Source organism: Hyaena hyaena, unplaced genomic scaffold (genome assembly GCF_003009895.1).
Source record: "Hyaena hyaena isolate Hyena2069 unplaced genomic scaffold, ASM300989v1 scaffold_221, whole genome shotgun sequence".
Lineage (NCBI taxonomy): Eukaryota > Metazoa > Chordata > Mammalia > Carnivora > Hyaenidae > Hyaena > Hyaena hyaena.
Window position 1 is genome coordinate 1,358,821 of NW_024080853.1, and position 18,747 is coordinate 1,377,567.

Sequence of the window (18,747 nt, forward strand, 5' to 3'; positions counted from 1 at the left end):
AGGAGGGAGCAGGTGCTGGCAGCTCCCAGGCTTCACTCTTGCTGGACAGCTGGACAACTCAGCCCACCTGGGAGGATGCTTCTGTTTACATCTCAGGTTGCCGCCTGACGATTGGCGGCTCAGCTGGAAGGGAGGGTCCTCAGGAAACGCGACACTGGGGATGCTGCCCCCTATCACATGATGGAAATTTCCACTCTTTAGAAAGGCGAAAAGAAAAGAAAGGAGGGTCTCTCAATCCACCCTTTTCCGATACTTCCCCCGGATCGGCAGAAGTAGAAAAAGACGCAGGTGAGCGATACTTTCCATTTTCTGCTAGGCTTAGGGACTTGTCGGTGTGCGAACTTGTGGCAGGATCCCAGCCGGCATTGGTGATTGTGTGATTCCGTGCACAGGGAACGCACATGTGTACAGTCCGTTCCCTCAACCTTCTGGGACTTAGGTTAGGTATTGCGGCTCTTCGTAACTTGTTTGTTGATTGACCCTAATTCTAACCAGATTTTCCAAAGGGTCGCGCTTTGGGTGGCTAATGACCGATTGACTAGAAATTAAGTAAACCAGGGCATACAGAGGTAAAGGGAACTGGCTGGGAAGGCTCCTTTGTGGCTACCTTTGCAAAAGAGGTGGCTATACCAAGGTAGCCCATTCCCAGGAGGCGGGAGGAGGTGGCTGGGGCTTAGGGTGCCCCCGCCCCCCGATCCCCTAGGCCCTGGGGTTTCCAGTTGGGTGTCCTGGGACCGCCTTCCACAGTGGTGGCCGCGCCGCCAGCCTCGATCCAGTCGGCTTGCGATCAGTGCTGGCAAGTGCTACCCAAGTCGCGGGGCCGGGGCCCGTGTCCTCAGGGCGGGGACACTGGGTGCTGGACCTAAAATAGACCCGTTGTCCCTGACAGCTGCGCTGCGCGGGCCAGGCCGGCACGGTTCCCCTGGTGGGGGGCTGTGGCCCCGGGGGGAGTCCCGAGACAGTCTCCTTGAGGGAGGAGGAAGGCGAGGGTCGGGCTGGGTCTTGGGGCCCTGACTGTGGGGCGGCGGCGGGTTCGAACACGGAGTCCGAAGTTCCGAGGGAGGCGACCGGCGCCGTGGGCCCGGGCAGCCTGGGGCGCACTGGAGAGAAGGGAGGAGAGGTGCAGAAACGCGGAGCGGGAAAGGCGAGTGGGATCGTAGAGGGGACATCGGAGAGAGGGGTGAAGCCGGGAAGATACCAGAAGCCAGAGCCAGGAGAGCGTGAGGCTTAGAGGAAAAATGGAGATAAGAGAATGAATGAAGAGAGGAGGGAAGGGAACGCAGACACAGAGAGCGCCTAGGGACGAGCTGGGGGCCTCCCGAGTCCGAGAGAGGAGAGAGGAGAGCGCGGGGACGAGCTCGCCGTGCGCTGGGAATGGCACGGGGAGTGGCTTTTCGCAGGCGGTTGCACCGGTGGGCGCTGCGCCCTGGCCGCTGGCAGGGGTGGAGGTGCCGAGGCACAGAGTGCGCCCCGCGGGCCCCCGGCTTCTTTTAGTGATCCTGCAGGGAGAGGTAGGGAGAATGCCCCGCCTGTGCTGTGTGCGCCGGGACAGCTCAGGAGATGCGCACCGGCCTGCTGGCTTGGGTAGAGGAAAGCGATAAATTAAACCGGGAAGCCCAGCCTGGGAGGCTTGGTGGCTGTTATGCCAGGGCGTGTACCGGGTAGTGACGAGGCAGTAGTTGGGACCTTGAGACTTGGCAAGGACCTGGAGATCCCGAGCCTCAGTTCTAAGCAGAGTGTTTAGATCCCTGGTCCTGGTTTCACCGGAGGACGGAGCGTCTCTTGATGTCAACTTCTCAGTGCAAAAGTGCATCTTTCCCTGTCTCCAGGGCGTCTTAGATCCTGAGGAAAGTGGCAAAGGGGAAACTGCGGCCCTGGAGGTGTAAGCAAACCCTGGCCACCCAGGGCGTCCCCGCCTCACCAGGTGCTCCTCCGACTCCTAACTCCGCGTCCGCGCCCCCCCCCCCCCCCCCCCCCCCCCCCCCCCCCCCCCCCGCCCCAGGCTTTCTTTGTTACACATTTGGGAGCGGTGGTGCTTCTCATCCCTGGGGGAAGGAGGGAGAGTTGGCCTGTTTCCCAGATTACTGATTTCTTATACTCGTATTTATTTATTTGCTTCCAGGCAGCGCACACAGTCATTATGACTGAACTGTCTTATGTTGTAAAAAGAACACGCTACACCTAGATCACAATTTCCAGGGCCTGGTAGCCAGGGCTCTACTTTGGCTTTGGCTCAGCTTTGGTTGTAACCTTTTATAGACCTTAATTTTGGGGAGAGGTGGGGGCCGGGGAATAAGCCCCACTGCAAACAAGTCCCTAAGGGGTCACTGAGATTGATGGACTCTCTCACTTGGAACACGAGTGTGTGTGTGTATGCGCGCGTGCACTTGTGTAATATAGCTTCTCAAATGCTAACACGTGAATGCTCAGAAAAATCCATGGCCTGGGTAGAAGTTTGTAAGGACAGAAACTGAAGAGACTTTGTGAACTTTGCCCAATTATTGAATGTCAGGTGTTCACAGACAGAAGGCTTTTCTTGGGTTGATTCTATCACAAAACACTAAAAAGCAGGGAGACTGGTGTAAGGGGGTAAATAATTGTCAAGGCTGCAGGGATAGAGGAGTATGTAATGCAAGGTGCTCCAAGGAAGCTAGTCTGTACTGGATCAATGATGACAATGGCTTAACAGATCTATCTGTTATTCTATTTATGTTATGTTATTGCTTCTTTTATGTTAAATCCTCATAACAACCATATGAAATAGATTCTATTATTATCCTCATTTTACAGAGCAAGATTGGGACATATACAGTGTGGGGAACATAGAACCTCTTTGGAAATCCTATTTGGGCAATGAATTGTTCTTAAATCTAAATGAACAATTCTCTTTCACTTTGTACTTTTATCAGGGGCGGAACTGGACAGGTGACTTTCAGGGACCCCCAAGCTGACTTTTTGTCTGTTACAGACTAATCCAACGCAAAGAAAGCCAAGACATGATGATATACCTATAGACTGAATCTTTGCAGGCCCAGAACTAGATTTTTTCTTTTTTTTAATTTTTTAATGTTTTATTTATTTCTGAGACAAAAAGAGAGAGAGAGAGCGCGCAGGAGAGGGTCAGAGAGAGAGGGAGACACAGTATCCGAAGCAGGCTCCAGGCTCTGAGCTGTCAGCACAGAGCCTGACATGGGGCTCAAAGCCACAAACCGTGAGATCATGATGTGAGCGGAAGTTGGACACTTAACCGACTGAGCCACCCAGGCGCCCCTAGATTTTTTTCAATAAGTGACATTTGAAAAATGCATAGTATACCTATGGTTACTTGTCAGTTTACCAAATGCTGAGGACAAGCATAATAAATATAGCTGCTGTGGACTTCTGTGTTAAATGTTTTTCTTCTTTCATGTCATTGTCCTTGTTTATTTCCTCAGTGTTTTTCAGGCAGCTATGCCTTTTTCTTCCCCCTTATCCTTATCCTAGTACTGACTTACTAGGATATTTTCTAACTATTTTTAAATAAAGCCCCCCCCCTTTTTTTTTTTAATTTTTACTATCCAAAGCAATGACTTCTATACAAAAAAAAAAAAATCAAAGGTATAATGGGGCTTATATATATACTACTTTTATATATTTTTGACATATATCAAAAAAGTACGCTTGGTTTTTTTTTTTTTTTATGTGCCTCCTGTATCACCTTAAGTCATCTTGCTTGCTGCTGGGGACATCTTGTAGGAAGGGTAAGGGGGAGGGAGTAGGGGAGAGAGAAAGAAAGGTGAAGAGAATTTCCAAGAGCCCGACTTTTAGCCAAGGCCGTGTAAGGAGGGGTGTCCTGTGAGGTCCTCACTCCTGTCTGCAGGGGTCCCAAAGATCTGTCCTGCCCTTGCATTTCAGAAGTGAACTAATAAGGAACAAAAGGACCGAATACAGGAGTTGGCAACACATTTTGTTATTTTATCATTCAGTGATGATCATATAATAGAGAACTATAATTTTTTAGACTCCTTGTAATGTTAGTTTTAAACACTTCACTCAAGCAGAAAGACCAGACTTTATCATCCTCTGTATGGGAAAATCAGTTGTTTTTCTGGTTCTCAAGGGAATATTCCGTTTTAACAAAGATGCAATTTATACAATCACAGAAGCGATTTCCAAAACAAATGTTTTTCTGAGTTCTTCTGATGGGGAGGGGGTAGCTGGGAAGGATTTCTCTCCTTATTTTAGTTTTTAGTGGTTTTATTTTACTGTGTTGCAGAAGAGTCTGGAAGGAAAAATGTATTTAAAAAAAAAAAACCAACAACAAAGTGAGATAGAGAATAGAGTGACAGTAATGATATCAACCTCCTTGCTCCAAGGTAGACGTTTATACCAGTTAGGATTCTGGCTCTTGATAACAGACTTGGAGAACTTAACTCCCACTGTCTCCTGTTTCTTTAGGGATCTTTTATGCCAGTTTCTTATCCCAGGCTCATAGGTCTGCCTGCCTCTTTCACCATTTCCACACTTGTAAAATACTGTTACTCAAACTGTTCTTTGGAAGGGAATTCAAAAGGTAAATGAAATCTATAAACAATCCAAATCCTATTTCAGTTAATACACTGATTAAATCCTCCACTTTTTAGCATTATATCCCTGGGTAAATTTTTTAATCTTTTTGAGCTTCAGTCTCTTCAGCAACAAAATGAGGTAGGTAATAGCACCTACCTCATGGGATCGTTATGAGGATTAAATGAGTTAATACATGTAAAATGCTTAGACTAATGCCTGACTCACAGTGAGCACTAAATATGGGATCACTATTATTGTTAATGTTATTTATTCTGCCACCCAAAGCCTTACTTGAAATGCTAACAAATGTCTATACTAAATGTTCTTTGACCATGTGTTTTCCTCTGTCATAATTAAAATGAAGACAACAGAAGAGAGGAAATGAAAAAAAGGATAAATACACAGGACAGTCGAGCCTAGAATAATGTCATCCCCTGCATAATAAGATTGAGATGTTCCCTTATTTCCTGTTGGCTATTTGCCTCTATTTCTCCTGATAAATCTCAGGTGTATCTATCATTAAAATGAACACCATCTCCAATTCTATTGTTTTCTCTCATTTTTGTCTCTATGGTGCCTCACACAGTGCCTGGCACAAACACTCATGCATGTCTGCTGAAGGAAGGAAAACCTGTTTTTTTAAAAACAGTATTTAATTCTTTATTAAATAAAAACATTATTTTATTTAATAAATTTAATAACATAAATAAAAAATTTAATGTTTATTCAGTTTTGAGAGACAGAGAGAGACAAAGCATGAGCAGGGGAGGGGCAGAAAGAGGGAGACACAGAACCTGAAGTGGGGTTTGAACTCAGGAACTGTGAGATCATGACCTGAGCTAAAGTCAGCCGCTTAACTGACTGAGCCACCCAGGCGCCCCAAAACAGTATTTATTCTTTAACCAAGCATGTTTTCACTGCAATATTAAAGGCTTTTGCAAAGTGAATTTGTGTCTTACTGACAGTCAATGTAAATCTTTTTAAAATAAATTATTCACTGTGCATTACTGACACCATTAAGCATGCAGGCAGCGAATCAGGGCATGTGGATAGGAACCCCTGCTCCATCATACAGTTGGGCTTCCTGGATTGAGATCCTGGCTCTATCATCTGCATGTACTGGCTTCCAGTTTGGCTCTCCCGCTTTCTACCTGCATGGCCCAGATAGAGGTGGTTACTTAACCTCACTGCTTCATTCTCTTCATCTATAAAATGAAGGAAATGTTTCCTACTTCATAAAGAATCATATATTACACATGGTGAGATTTAGGAGTGTTTGTTAAGCAGCTAAAAGAAACTAGTTTTTCAATTTCTCTGCTATTAGGAATTGGGGCCCTGACTTGGCTTTTCCTTTTTTTTTTTTTTTTGGTCCATTGAAAATCATTTCGATTCTACCCTCTGTTTCAGGGTGACTTTTCCTCCTCACCCACCCTGTGTTTGTCCTGTCATTTTGCCTTGCGTCATTCGTGCGCTTTTCACACTGCATACTTTTCAGGACAAGGACTTTGCTCTTTGTTTTGGCATAATTTTATACCACTGGGTACACTCATGGTACTATAAAAATGTTAAGGGAAAAAAAAAAAGAAAAAAAAAAGATGTAATCCCCCCAAGAGGCAACTTTGGCCATCAGCTGGTCAGGCCGTCTCTGTGTCTGCAGTGTTGGTACTCGGTGCGTGGAGCATCTCTGACAGTGGCCGGTGGCTCATGGGCGACACTGGTCTTGCTCAGCCACCGCCCGTTTGCGTGCTGGGAGCATGAGCTGCGTCGCGGCGCCAGGGAGGAGGACAGGCGCGGCTCGAGAGTTTGCCTGCTTTGCTGCGACTTCGCTAGAGAAACCAGGCGAGTGAGGGAGATGGACTTGGAAAGAGAAGTAGAAAAAAAAAAAAAAACTAAAAAAGGAGGGGAGAGGGAAGGCAGCCCTTTCTGTTTAAGAAAGTTTTCTTGCATGCGACGTGGGGCTACCCATGCTATGGTCTTATTTTCTGGAATTTCGCCAAATGGAAGGAATGTGGTACATAGATGCAGAATGTTCTTATAAACTGTATGATCAAACTGATCTTGATTGTGAAAGTGGTCTAACTGAAAGCATTCGTGTTTCCAACCTTGCTTTGTGAATGCCTGAAAAGCAATCATATGGTTCACAGCACGACATAAGTGGAGAGATTTTATTACAGTCCCGAGAACACATTTTGTCACTGTATTACTCCTTTTTTGGTTTTTGAAGCAATTCTTTAGAAACAGCACACTTAAAAAAAAATCTGGCACTGTTTTGGCATGTGTCACTATGCTCTATGTCGTTATACTTGCTGTATAGAGAAGTCCATGCTGTTGGGGAACTTAAATTAAAACTTCAAAATAAAAAGTTTAAATGTAGAGTCACAGGAAGCTGTCAAGGTAACAGAGAGACCTCACACACCTTTGACCCAGTTTCCTCCAATGGTTACATCCGACAGCTTTCATGCAAGATCAAAACCAGGAAATCAATGTTGATACAGTATGTGTGTACGATAGGTATAGTTTCCACGTCATTTTCTCACATGGATAGTTTTGTGCAGCCACTGCCACAACCCAGACCTAGAGCTTCCATCACCTGGAAGATCTTCCTGTGTGAGTCCTGGATAGCCACACTTACCTGCTTCTTCCTTCCCCTGACAAGGAGAGGTTTCCCGTCTCCATATTTTAATTGTTTTGAGAACATTACAGAAGCAGAATCATATGATATGTGATCTTTTTGCAGTGGATTTTTTTTTTCATGCAGCATAACATTCCGGAGATCCATTCAAGCTGCTGTATGAATAGTTGGGTCCTTTTTATGGCTAAGTAGTATTCCAGCTGCCTCACCATACTTAGGGGTGTGTTATCTAGAATTGACAGACTTGTCCAGAACTTCAGTTGGATTAAAGAGATACTAAGGGTAGTTAGGTAAAGTGTGAGGACAAAATTTGAGTAAGTTTTTAACTTCAAAATGATGTGTGTGTGACAGGGCAAAAGGATGTATAAACTACACTTTTATTTAAAACAGGGACCCCTGGCCCACTGGAAAGGAGAAAAGGAATATGGAAGAAAAAAAAAAAAACCTATGAGTTTAGACAAGAAGATATAAAACCTCGCACTTTTGAAGATTTCTACACCAATAGGATTGTCTGTTCTGTGACTTCATCGTTAGATAGGATAACTCAGATTTCTTGGAGCTAATTTTAAAAATGCCTCTGTAGTATGGATTCCCCTGCTAATCTGTGCTCAGTAACCTAGCTGATAACTCAGGGGACATGGCTGGAAACTACTGAGTGGCTCTCCACTTTGACAAGGGTCACTGAGAGTCAAATTAGCATCATTAGTCCCAGGGCATCTATCAAGGGTCCTGAGACTATCAGCATTATACTATTCTGGCCATTCACCCCACCACCACCACCTCCAGTGGGGGGAGCATCTCCCGGAGTTCACTTAAGTCAGGTGTTTTTGTGTTTTTATTTTTAATGTTTCTTTTATTTTTGAGAGAGAGAGAGAGAGAGAGAGAGAGAGAGAGAGAGAGAGAGAAACAGAGCACAAGTGGGAGAGGGGCAGAGAGAGAGAGGTAGACACAGAAGCCAAAGCAGGCTCCAGGCTCTGAGCTGTCAGCACAGAGCCCAACACGGGGCTCGAACCCACTAACCATGAGATCATGACCTGAGCAGAAGCAGGATGTTCAACCAACTGAGCCATCCAGGCACACCTCCCCCTAAATCAGGCTTTGAAACAAGGATGTGCTTCTTCACCTGAACACCCAGAAGCACTGGGAACCTGGATTCCAAAGGCTGTAACTAGTTCAAGGAAATGCAGCACTTCTGAATAGTACTTAGAAGAGTTAGGCTTACACCCCTCCCTTTTAGCTGGTGCCTAAAGTTCTTGCCCCCCACCCAATCCTCCCTAAACAGAGGAGGGAACCAAGTATCCCTGCCCGAAAGTATAAATGCCTGTGTGTTTTTAGAATTTCACACTTTTCAGAGACATATTGTCCATTCACAAAATAACAGTCTAGAGCCTTTGGCTAGATCCAAGTCTAACTGAAGGCATCACGCTAAGTCATCATTTTAGTGATTTCCATTACCAGAAACATATTCCTTATTCCAAACTCTGCCAGAGGATGGAGGGTAGGTAGGGGAGGCTGGTTCCAAAGCACAAACATATAGGACTGTCGTCGCTAAAATAATTTATAACTCCTTTTATAGGCACATCTGCTTTCCTGAATCTTTTTCAAAGTGGAACAGAATCTTTGTACCGTCTGTGTAAGTTATTTTATTTTGTGTGAATGTTAGATACCTCACATCACTCTGTAGGCTGTTATTCTGGGATATAGCTCCTGTATATGGACCCTAAGTTCCCGCAGCATGTGGTAGGGCCGCTAGTGCAGCCTAGCAATCTTGAGGGAGTGAACCCTTTGCTGTAAGTCAGGAGACTGAACACAAGGCCTACAGAATTTTGTTTACCTCTCTTGTATTAGGCTATTTACCAATTTAACTAAGGGCGACAGTCATTCCAAGGGCATGATGCAAAATGCAGACACACAGGCTACAGTTCCCAGCATTACAGACTTTGGGGTTTTTTCAGGGGTAACTGAAGGGGTTTGTTTCTTAAACTTTTTCTTTAAAGTGAAAAAAATAGAGCTTTTTCTGAAAGAAAAATAGAAACGCCTCAATGTATCGGTGTAGACAAAAACCAAACAGCTGTACAATTACTTTCACACAATTTTCTAATGCTAGAGCAGTAGCCACACTTTAAAGAATGACCCCAAATATAATGGTTTCCATTCTTTATGCCAGAATTCCATAAAGTTCAAACTCCTTAACCTGGCAGTCAAGGTCAACCTCAGCCAGACTCTACACAAACGTTCCATGTGAGCTGAAGTGGACTCCAGTTGTCTTGGTTGTACTGGGGCCAAACTTCCGATCCCGTTTCTCCTGCCTGGAGCCACGCTCCTCTCTCTGGAGTCATACCATTCTTCCTCCATGAAACCTGTTCCATTTGCCCTAGCTCCCATGCTGCGCCCTCCAGTTCAGCTCCAGGTCTTGACAACAGGGATCCTGTTATGAATAGTGGCCAACAAAAAAGTAGGTACCCAGCGGTGATGGAATGTTGTTAGCAGCTGGGCTCTGCAGTCAGACGTGTCGGGCGTGGGAATGGGGGGCGGTTGAGTCCTGGCTCAGTCACCTGTTCACCAGAGTTGGTCTTTGGGTAAATTACTCAGTCTTCTTGAGCATCAGTTGCCTTACTTGTAAAATGGGGATAATAATACTACCTACCTCAGAGGTAAGGGTATTACTGATTTGATATCTGCAACATGCTTAGCACAGGGCTGGCTGTCATGAATATGATTACTAATGATAACTTAATGAGATTTCAGACTTTACAGAATTAACAGGCCTATGGTCTGAGTGGAGGATGCAGACTAGAAAACTTGATAGTTCAGGCTTCTCTGCCTCTCAACCCTACCTGCGGTCATAGGAAGGGACAGGGTTCCTCTATGCCTATCAAGGAAGGTGGTCTCTAATCTTCACCCACCAATCTGGGACTCAGAGTGAAGCAGAAAGATTCTTTCCTTCTTAGATCTAACAGAAATATGTGTGGCTTGGCACAGATTTTATTTTTGGTAAGAAGTAATCAAATGATGAGTAAATTTCTATGAAGAAAGAAACAAATACTAGATGTTGGCTTCAAAGAGTAATTAAAATAGTCTCACAATGAGTTATCTGCCCTTGAAGCTATTACAAATACAATCTGCAGCCGTAGAAAAGTGAAAAGTTCAACGAATTAACTGGTTGTTTGATCTGCATAATGCCAAATTAGTAGTTTTCCTGATATTCCCTTACAAATTTGGTTGATATTTCACTGGAACATAGGTTCAATCCAATCAAGGGCATAATCTTAGTGTGCTCTTATTTACACTGGTTTCTAAACAAACCCTTTTTGTGTTTTGAATTACAGATCTAAAAATGATGTGTTCAGACCATAGCATGCGATTACAAACAGAATAGGGATACTTTACATAAATAGCAACATAGATTAGTGTGGGATGAGGTAGGCAGTCACATATAGATTCTGATTTTATTTTGTTCTTGGGGCCATACTTTAAATACTACTTTTTGCGAAGTGATTAGAACTCATGTGTACTACACTACTTCAAATAACACCCCCAACCCCGAGGGGGTGTCCACAAAAAATTGTTGATGCTCATGTACACACGGCTATTTATAAATTTCACAGGCATAGAGGAGAAGAATTCTGCCCAAAAGTCTCATTTGTTAGGGTGCCTGTGTAGCTCAACCAGTTGAGTATCCAACTCTTGATTTTAGCTAGGGCATGATCTCATAGTTTGTGGGATCAAGCCCCCCATGGGGATTCTCTTTCCCTTTCTCTCTCTGCCCCTCTTCCACTGTTCTCTCTCAAAAGAAATAAACATAAAAACAAGTTTCATTTGTTTAGCTAAGGATATAGAAAAACTCGGTTATATAACTAGAGAATGCAGTGTTCCAGTTAAGAAGAAATTATACCGATCATGGATTGTCAATTTTCAGAGAAATTAGAATACAGCAAGATCCATTTTAAAATTAGAATTTTATTCAACATGATTTAATCTTTTGTTGACTTCATTGATAATGTCAAAACTCAAAAATGCTAGGTAATAGAAATTTCTGGTTAATTGAAGGAATTTATAGTTCCTTTTGCTTTCAACCTTTTAGGAGAAATACCACGAAAAACATACAGAAAAGTTCTCAACTAGGAAACTTAAACCTTTTTTAATGTGGTTTTTGATATATTCCAAAGTAGAATGTAGTACAGTGATACTCCATCTTTGCAAAACTTCAACAGTTATTAATACTTGTGTGTAATATTTCATCCATACCCATATCTTTGCCCCCTGCTACCCTCACCACAACCATTACCACATTATTTCCAAGAAAATCCAAGTTGTCAAATAATTTGAACCATACATGATTCAATATGTATCCCACAAAGATAAGTCTTTATATTATCAAATATCCAGGCAGTGTTCAAATATGTCTGATTATCTCTACTTTACCCCTAGTTTGTTTGAATCAGAATTGAAGTGAGGTTCATATACTCTTTAGTTGATATGGATTAAAAGAGGTTTAAGAGACAGACAAGTTCAGCCAAACCTCATCTTTTTTTCCTCACTTACAATTTATTGGATGATGAGACCAGTCATTTGTCCTATAAGATTTCCCATATTCTGAATTTTGTTGATTTCCAAGACTTTTAAAATGTCATCCTCAAGTTTTAATAGTCTGCCTTCTTTAAATCTAACCCTCATAAAATTGCTGCTTTCTCTCTCTCTCTTTTAAAATGTTTATTTGAGAGAGAGAGATGGGGGGGAGAGAGAGAGAGCGCGCACAAGAGAGCACAAGTGAGCGCGGGGGAGGGACAGAGAGAGGGAGAGAGAAAATCCCAGGCAGGCTCCACAGCACTGTCAGCAAAGAGCCCCACACAGGGCTCAAAATCACGAACAGTGAGATCATGACCTGAAATGAAATCAAGAGTCGATGCTCAACCAACTGAGCCATCCAGGCGCCCCTAAATTGCTTCTCTTTTAAAGAAAAATTATACCTTGTCATTCTTTGTTTCTTCGAGGATCCTCCAGCATACATTTTCCCTAATTTTGTCCAAATATCCTTTGTTTTAATACCCATGATTTACCTAACACTTCTTCCTGATAGAACTTGGCCAACCTGGAATGCCCTTCGGTCAGATTTCGAAATGTGTCCCAGCTTCCTCACCCAGGTGCTTACTCAGCTTTCTCTGTATTGTCTCAAGACATCATCAGTAAACACTAGGTTGTTTTGATTTTAAAAATTGTGCCACATGACTACTTTTTAAAAAGTGCTTTCTGATTACGACATATACAAGTATATTTACTAGGAAATTATGTATTGGGGATTTGCTTTGAAATCATGGGGGAGGGAGAGTGGTGGTTTGGATGTAGGAAGACTGGCCATGGTTGATAATTGTTCAAGCTAAATAATACATATGTGAGGTTTCACAACATTATCTTATTGACATTTGTATAAATTTTAAGTTTTCCATAATGAATGAAATATGCTATATTACCCAAGCTAAATAATGAAACATTTTAGGGGCGTATGCTGTAACACCTTGGCTAAAGATTATAAAAATACCATGCCTATGGGGGCGCCTGGGTGGCTCAGTCAGGGAAGCGTCTGACTCTTGATATCTGCCCAGGTCATGATTCCACGTTCGGGAGTTCAAGTCCTGCATTGGGCTCATGCAGAGCATGGAGCCTGCTTGGGATTTTCTCCCCCTCTGCCCTTTACCTTCTCTCTCAAAATAAACAAATATTTTAAAAAATGTGCCTAAGGAACATACACACTTGCTTCTTCTATTCCATAAGTCTGGTTTGCCTAAAAACAACTTAGTTTTAAAGTAAAATAAAATCATCATATAAATAATATTTAAATAAAATGGGGACATGGTTTGGAATGATTTAAAGCCGGGCTCATGCAGAGGTGCTTCAAAAGTTTTGTGGTTTGTCTTAAGACTCTGGTGTGGCAGAACTCACGGACCTGCTCCTGGGGTCAACTAGTAGCTAACAAAAGACTCCCAGCAGAGGACTGGCCCAACCTATTTGATTATCCATTAAAAAAAAGGTTCTAGAATAGATTGTGAAGGTCCCACTTACTAGCTCTCCCTGCTACTAGACCAGAGGAACATGCAGATTCTATTTTCCAAGGTGAAAAGTCAAACACAAACCTTTTCAAAAAACTATCAGCTTTTAAGTTTAGTCGGATTTCTCTTTATTTTGTTCAACTGTTGAAAAGATAAGAGAATTTAACACCTTATGCTTACATTAGTCATATATACTAGGAAATGCCTTTTAAAGGGCATATAGCCTTTATTGATAATTTACTATTATCTAATTTGTATTACATTAATTTATGATGGTAATTTTTAACTGTAATCAGCCATGCAACTACAAAACTCACCGTATATATGGACTTGCTTCATTACATCTTTCCTGAAGTTGCATTAACACCATACAGTACATACAAATTCCCAGTCAGTCCAGCTGAGAATAGTTAAGGGGAAAAGAGGAAGAACTGAGGCTGAAGGTGGAAAGGAAAGGAAAATGGATGCACAGTAAGAAGAAATGCTTTTGTGTGAAGGTTTGGAACACACAAGTGGAACATAGGACCTGGGGTAAGGCTTGCTGGGTTCTCGCATTGAGGGGAGGGAGCCACAAGCAGTGTGCAGGAGGGCTGGCAGTTTGTGTCCTATGATGTAGTGTCTAACATGTCCCAGGTTAGAAACACCTGCTTTGAGAGAGACAGAGGAATAGGCTTCAGAAATATTTGCTCCTCTAGGCCTAGTCCATTACCAAAAGGCTTCCAGAAGTTTTTCCATCTCGAACATCTGTGTAAATCCTGTTTCTGGGCCAACACTGGTAGATAGCAAGCAGGAAACAATGCTTCTAATCCAGAAGATGAGAAAGACATTAGCCATTTTATTAGAATGAGGTCATACCCTAACAATGTGCCCTGGTATATGTATATTTATATACAACAAAGTGTGAGTTTGCAATTGTTGGGGCTCTGGGAGATGCTCTGGAGACATTTTCATGAGCAAAAGGTGACAAATCTAAATTTAATTATCTTTATTACTACCAATTTAAAATATGTAATCATATCATTGGTAACATTTTTACTTTTAGGAGTATAAAGATATTTTACAGATTCACACAGGCTTGGCCCTAATCCTAAACTGTATCTTCTCTGTAAGCTATTAAGTTACCCAACCTGGAATTCTCCTGTCACAGACTTTAAGAATTTGATCCTCTCAACTGGTGAGAGGTTATTCTGGACCCAGATTCCCCAGTTCCCCTGAGCTGTTACTTCCTACATAGTCCCTTTTTAAAATTTTTTAATCAAAATTGAAATAAAAAGCCAATCGTAATTCTTTCAGCAAAACTATTATTTATGTATACATATCTGGATTTGCAGATTTGTAAAGTTTTGCAAAAGATTTAGAAAAAAAACTCAGTAGCCCATATGAGTCCATTTTTATTATTCTCCACCAAAATTAGCTGAGAAAAATAAATCACGGAGCACAATTTTGCATAGGGAAAGGAAAGAAATAGTCAAATGTGATGGGCTTCAAATTCCATGGGATTTTGGTCACCAAATATACTAAATGAGGCCAAAAGAAGACCCAGTCGTTTGCCCATCTGCCATAAAACAAATAATTTTCTCACACTAAATAAAGAAGAAATGTTTTACATTTGCTGCTTAGAAACTGGTATAGAGTGTTTGGGGTTCTTTTTGGATTCTTTGGGGTTCACTTTTAACGAACTCAAACTTATACAGAAAGTATCAAAAATAAGGCATATTTACCTGTCACATTTTTAATAAAATGATAGTCATTAACCCAAACTCTTACACTGCTGTGTTCGTGTCTTCTTTGCCAGAGTCCCTGTTATGCAGCCAAATATACTAAACCTTTAAGATTCCTTTTGAAAAAAAAGTAACAAAAAGTACTTAGGAACATTGTAAGTATTTCTCAGTATTATTATGGTCTCCTATGAAAATATCACTGCATACATTTCCATTTTGCCAAATATCTAAACTATCTGTATACCTAGCATGTTTTTGAATGTTCCTTTAAAAAAAAAAAAAAAAAGCTCTTCTTATCATAGAAACACGTATATACTTTGTGTTGCATGGTTGCTATGGGAACTCTGTATATTTTACTGAATACCAGACTAGAACAAACAGACATTGCAGCAGACAGAGGTGGTGCTAGAGACATCAAGACTGTCAGCATTTCTGTCATAAATATATATATACATTCAGGGTTTCCTACAAGTGAAACGTTAACTCTGTAACAAGTTAACACAAGACAAAAAATGCTAGTTCCCAAGTGGCTGAATGTTTTAAGGGGCCCTAAACTAGGAAGCAAAATGAAGCCATTTCTTCTGGAGATCTGTGACTATTGTAAATAACAAAAGTTTGGAGACCATTCCTGAAATGGCCAGGAGGCCTAGAAGATAGAATCGCCAGCTGGTTTTCAGCCAAGAATACTGACTAAAATTTTTGAATTGCGGTTTGGTTGGTACACTACCATTATTCTTCTGAATCAAAAATAATCTACTGCTTAAGAGTAGGTTCTCATAAAAATGTTAAGTATCTTGGCTATTTTATGTGGTCTACTGATTTAAAAATATACAACCATCACCAACAATAAATATTTATTTAGTCCGTACTGTATGCCAGGACCTATTCTCAGTTTTTATGTTATTATCTTACTTGGAGAAAAATAAAGAATACGTATTCCTTCTTTAATCAGTTACTGTTCTGTACAAAAGGAAGGAAGGAACTAAAAAATAAGAGGTCCTAATTTACCTGTCTACTTAAGATTTATAGAGTTATAGAAGGTGAGGTAGATACCCTCTGAACACTAAGAACCCTTGAAAAATGATTTTTCCTCCAATCTAGTCAACACCGGCATCCTCTTATGTATCAGCTGTGCCAATTATTCTCAAATGATTTCAGTGACCACAACATGAAAGATCTAACTGTGGTTAGATGAGATAATGCAATGCTTTAAGAGAAAATCCTTTCCTAAACATTTTAGGTGAAAATCCATGTGCCACAAAGCCATAGGACCTCATCTATTTCTGCTTACTAAAAAATGAATCTATTTATACACCTAAATATTCCTCTTGGGGGATATCAAAACATCTGTGACCGTTGTATATAATAAAAACTGAGTGCTTTTATTTGCTGAAATCCCAGGAAAAAGAATAAACAGAGCCCTCGGTTTTTTACTCCAGCTGGAATGATTCAGCTTATTGAGGTCATCATGAGGAGATTTCTCTAAGACATCTGAAAATGTGTTTCATTATTATTAGTGTAATAAAAATAAGTTGTACTGGAGATTTAAGAAATATTTAAATAATGTTTCTTGTGATCCAAAACCTGACCAGAACACCCTGAGTAAAATCCTAGGGAGTCTTTCAACAGTTCACTCTGGTCTCATTTTCTCTTCTCTTTCATTATGTAGTTCTTGCTCCTATTGTTTCTTTTCTTGAAGGGGCATTGGCAGTGACAATGGGGAATGGGAGTAATACAAACATCGTTTACTTAACAATTGCCACAGGAAAACCAGTCTATACATTGGACGGTGACTAATTCAGCAGACTAGTTTTGTTTTCCTACCACCAAAATAGTGGGACTGGTTTTTTTAAAACTAAATTTACCTTAAGACATTTATTTAAAAAAATTTGTTTAATGTTTATTTTTGAAAGCAAGAGAGGCTGAGCATGAGCTGGGGAGGGGCAGGGAGTGAGGGACACAGAATCTGAAGCAGGCTCCAGTCCCTGAGCTGCCAGCACAGAGCCCAGCATGGGGTTCGAATTCATGAACCATGAGATCATGAAGTCAGACCCTTAACCCACTGAACCCCGTCAGGCACCTCCCTTATAACCTGTAAAGTGGGTTGTTAAGACCATGAAACTTAGTAGTCTGGGTAGGTTCTAAGCCTAAAGACATCTATATTCATGTAATAAATATACTTCAATATTACTCTGTTTTGGAGCACAACAGGGACTTGTTCATGTTAGTATATTCACGCTGAGGTGAAAACAGCTCAATATTCAGCAACTGAAGAGCAACTGTTTTTTTTAATGGTCACTTATTTTTGAGAGAGAGAGAAAGGGGAGGAGAGGCAGAGAGAGTGGGAGATTGAGGATATGAAATGGGCTCTGCAGTAACAGCAGAGAGCCCGATGTGGGGCTCAAACTCACAAACTGGGAGATCATGACCTCAGCTGAAGTCAGACACTGAACTGACTGAGCCACCCAGGCGCCCAAAGAGCAACGATCTGAAAGGTTAAGAGGTAGAAAGGAAGTAAAATATCAGCGTGCACATCACCAACTTCCATCAGCGGTAGAGTTATTCACATTCATACCCATACCACCTAATGGGTAAAAGAAAAAAAACAAAAAAATACCAAAAAAAAAACCCCACAAAAAACAACAACCTAGTATGTTTCCCAAATAGTGTTAAGAATATTTTAGAAGAACACTAAAGACTGTAATCAAATGCTGTTTTTAATTTCTATGAAGCTGTCTCAATGAAAACACCTGCGTGTATGCTTCCCCATTTCTAACAAAGACCAAATTAAACTGGAACTAATACAGGATTCAACAGCACAGTCTTTTAGACTTCACTTCAAATTCTAAGCAGTTGTATCCAGGTTAGCCTCAAATTAACGAGAAAGTAGTATATGTGCGTGCTTGTAAGACTTGTTTGTGTTTAAGAGATGTAAAGATGGAAGTTACAGGGTCCTATTTGATCAAGAAGCTGCCTCAGAGAGCCCTTCATGTCGTTGGTTTAGCCGTGCACTGACTGAGAATGATGAAAAGGGGCTTGCAGCTGAAGCAAGTGACAATGATTCGATCAAAATTATAGCTGGCCTACTTGAGAATTTGTAGAAATTAGTATTAGAATACTAGTATTAATTAGTATCAGTATTAAAATTAGTATTAGTATTAGAATTAGTAAAAATACCCAGCAAAATCTCAAATCCTAGAGTTATAAGCAAAACGTAGGTCGCTTCCTTTGGCATTTGGCGAACGTGTTCTCGGCATATCTTTGGGTCTTCATGTTTTGTTCATCTCACCAAAATAAATAAATAAATAAATAACCAGTAAAGCCAAGCCAAGCCAACCGCCCCTCCATCATCCAAATCTACCAGGACATTTACATGTTTAAACACTGGCTCTGAGGGCAGGTTCAGGGATAAATATGTGCCACGGGGCTGTTCAGCTTCACAGGTTGGTTAATGTTAAACAAACACATATTGCAAACCATGTCTTATTACGAGGTTGTTTTCTGAGATTCCATGGGTCAGGGTCAAAACCTGCCGTTTTCTACCTTTTCAACAGTGCTAATCAATAGTGTAACAAATGGAATAACGGTCTAATTAAACAGTGACAATACACTTCCAAAGCAAAGGTGTCGAAACCATTTTATGATCAATTTTGTTAATGTCCTATCGCCCTTATAAACAGCAAAAAAGAAAAAAACACGTATACCTTTTAGGTTAATAATGATTAAATATCCATTATCTCATTTACCTCTCACAGTAACCTGGGAAAATGGCTTTCGTTAAATCAGTTTTAAAGAGAAA

The 18,747-nt window shown here is 41.4% G+C and overlaps 1 protein-coding gene across 1 annotated transcript in view; it reads left to right on the forward strand.

Annotated features, from left to right (window-relative positions):
• Nucleotides 1–206: 206 nt before the first annotated feature.
• The window catches only part of SLC38A4 (solute carrier family 38 member 4), a 67,462-nt gene continuing 48,921 nt past the window's right edge, over nucleotides 207–18,747 (forward strand). Inside the window, exon 1 of the mRNA XM_039243086.1 lies at nucleotides 207–288. The gene's annotated coding sequence lies outside the window, so the exon portion shown is untranslated. The remainder of the gene's footprint in view (nucleotides 289–18,747) is intronic.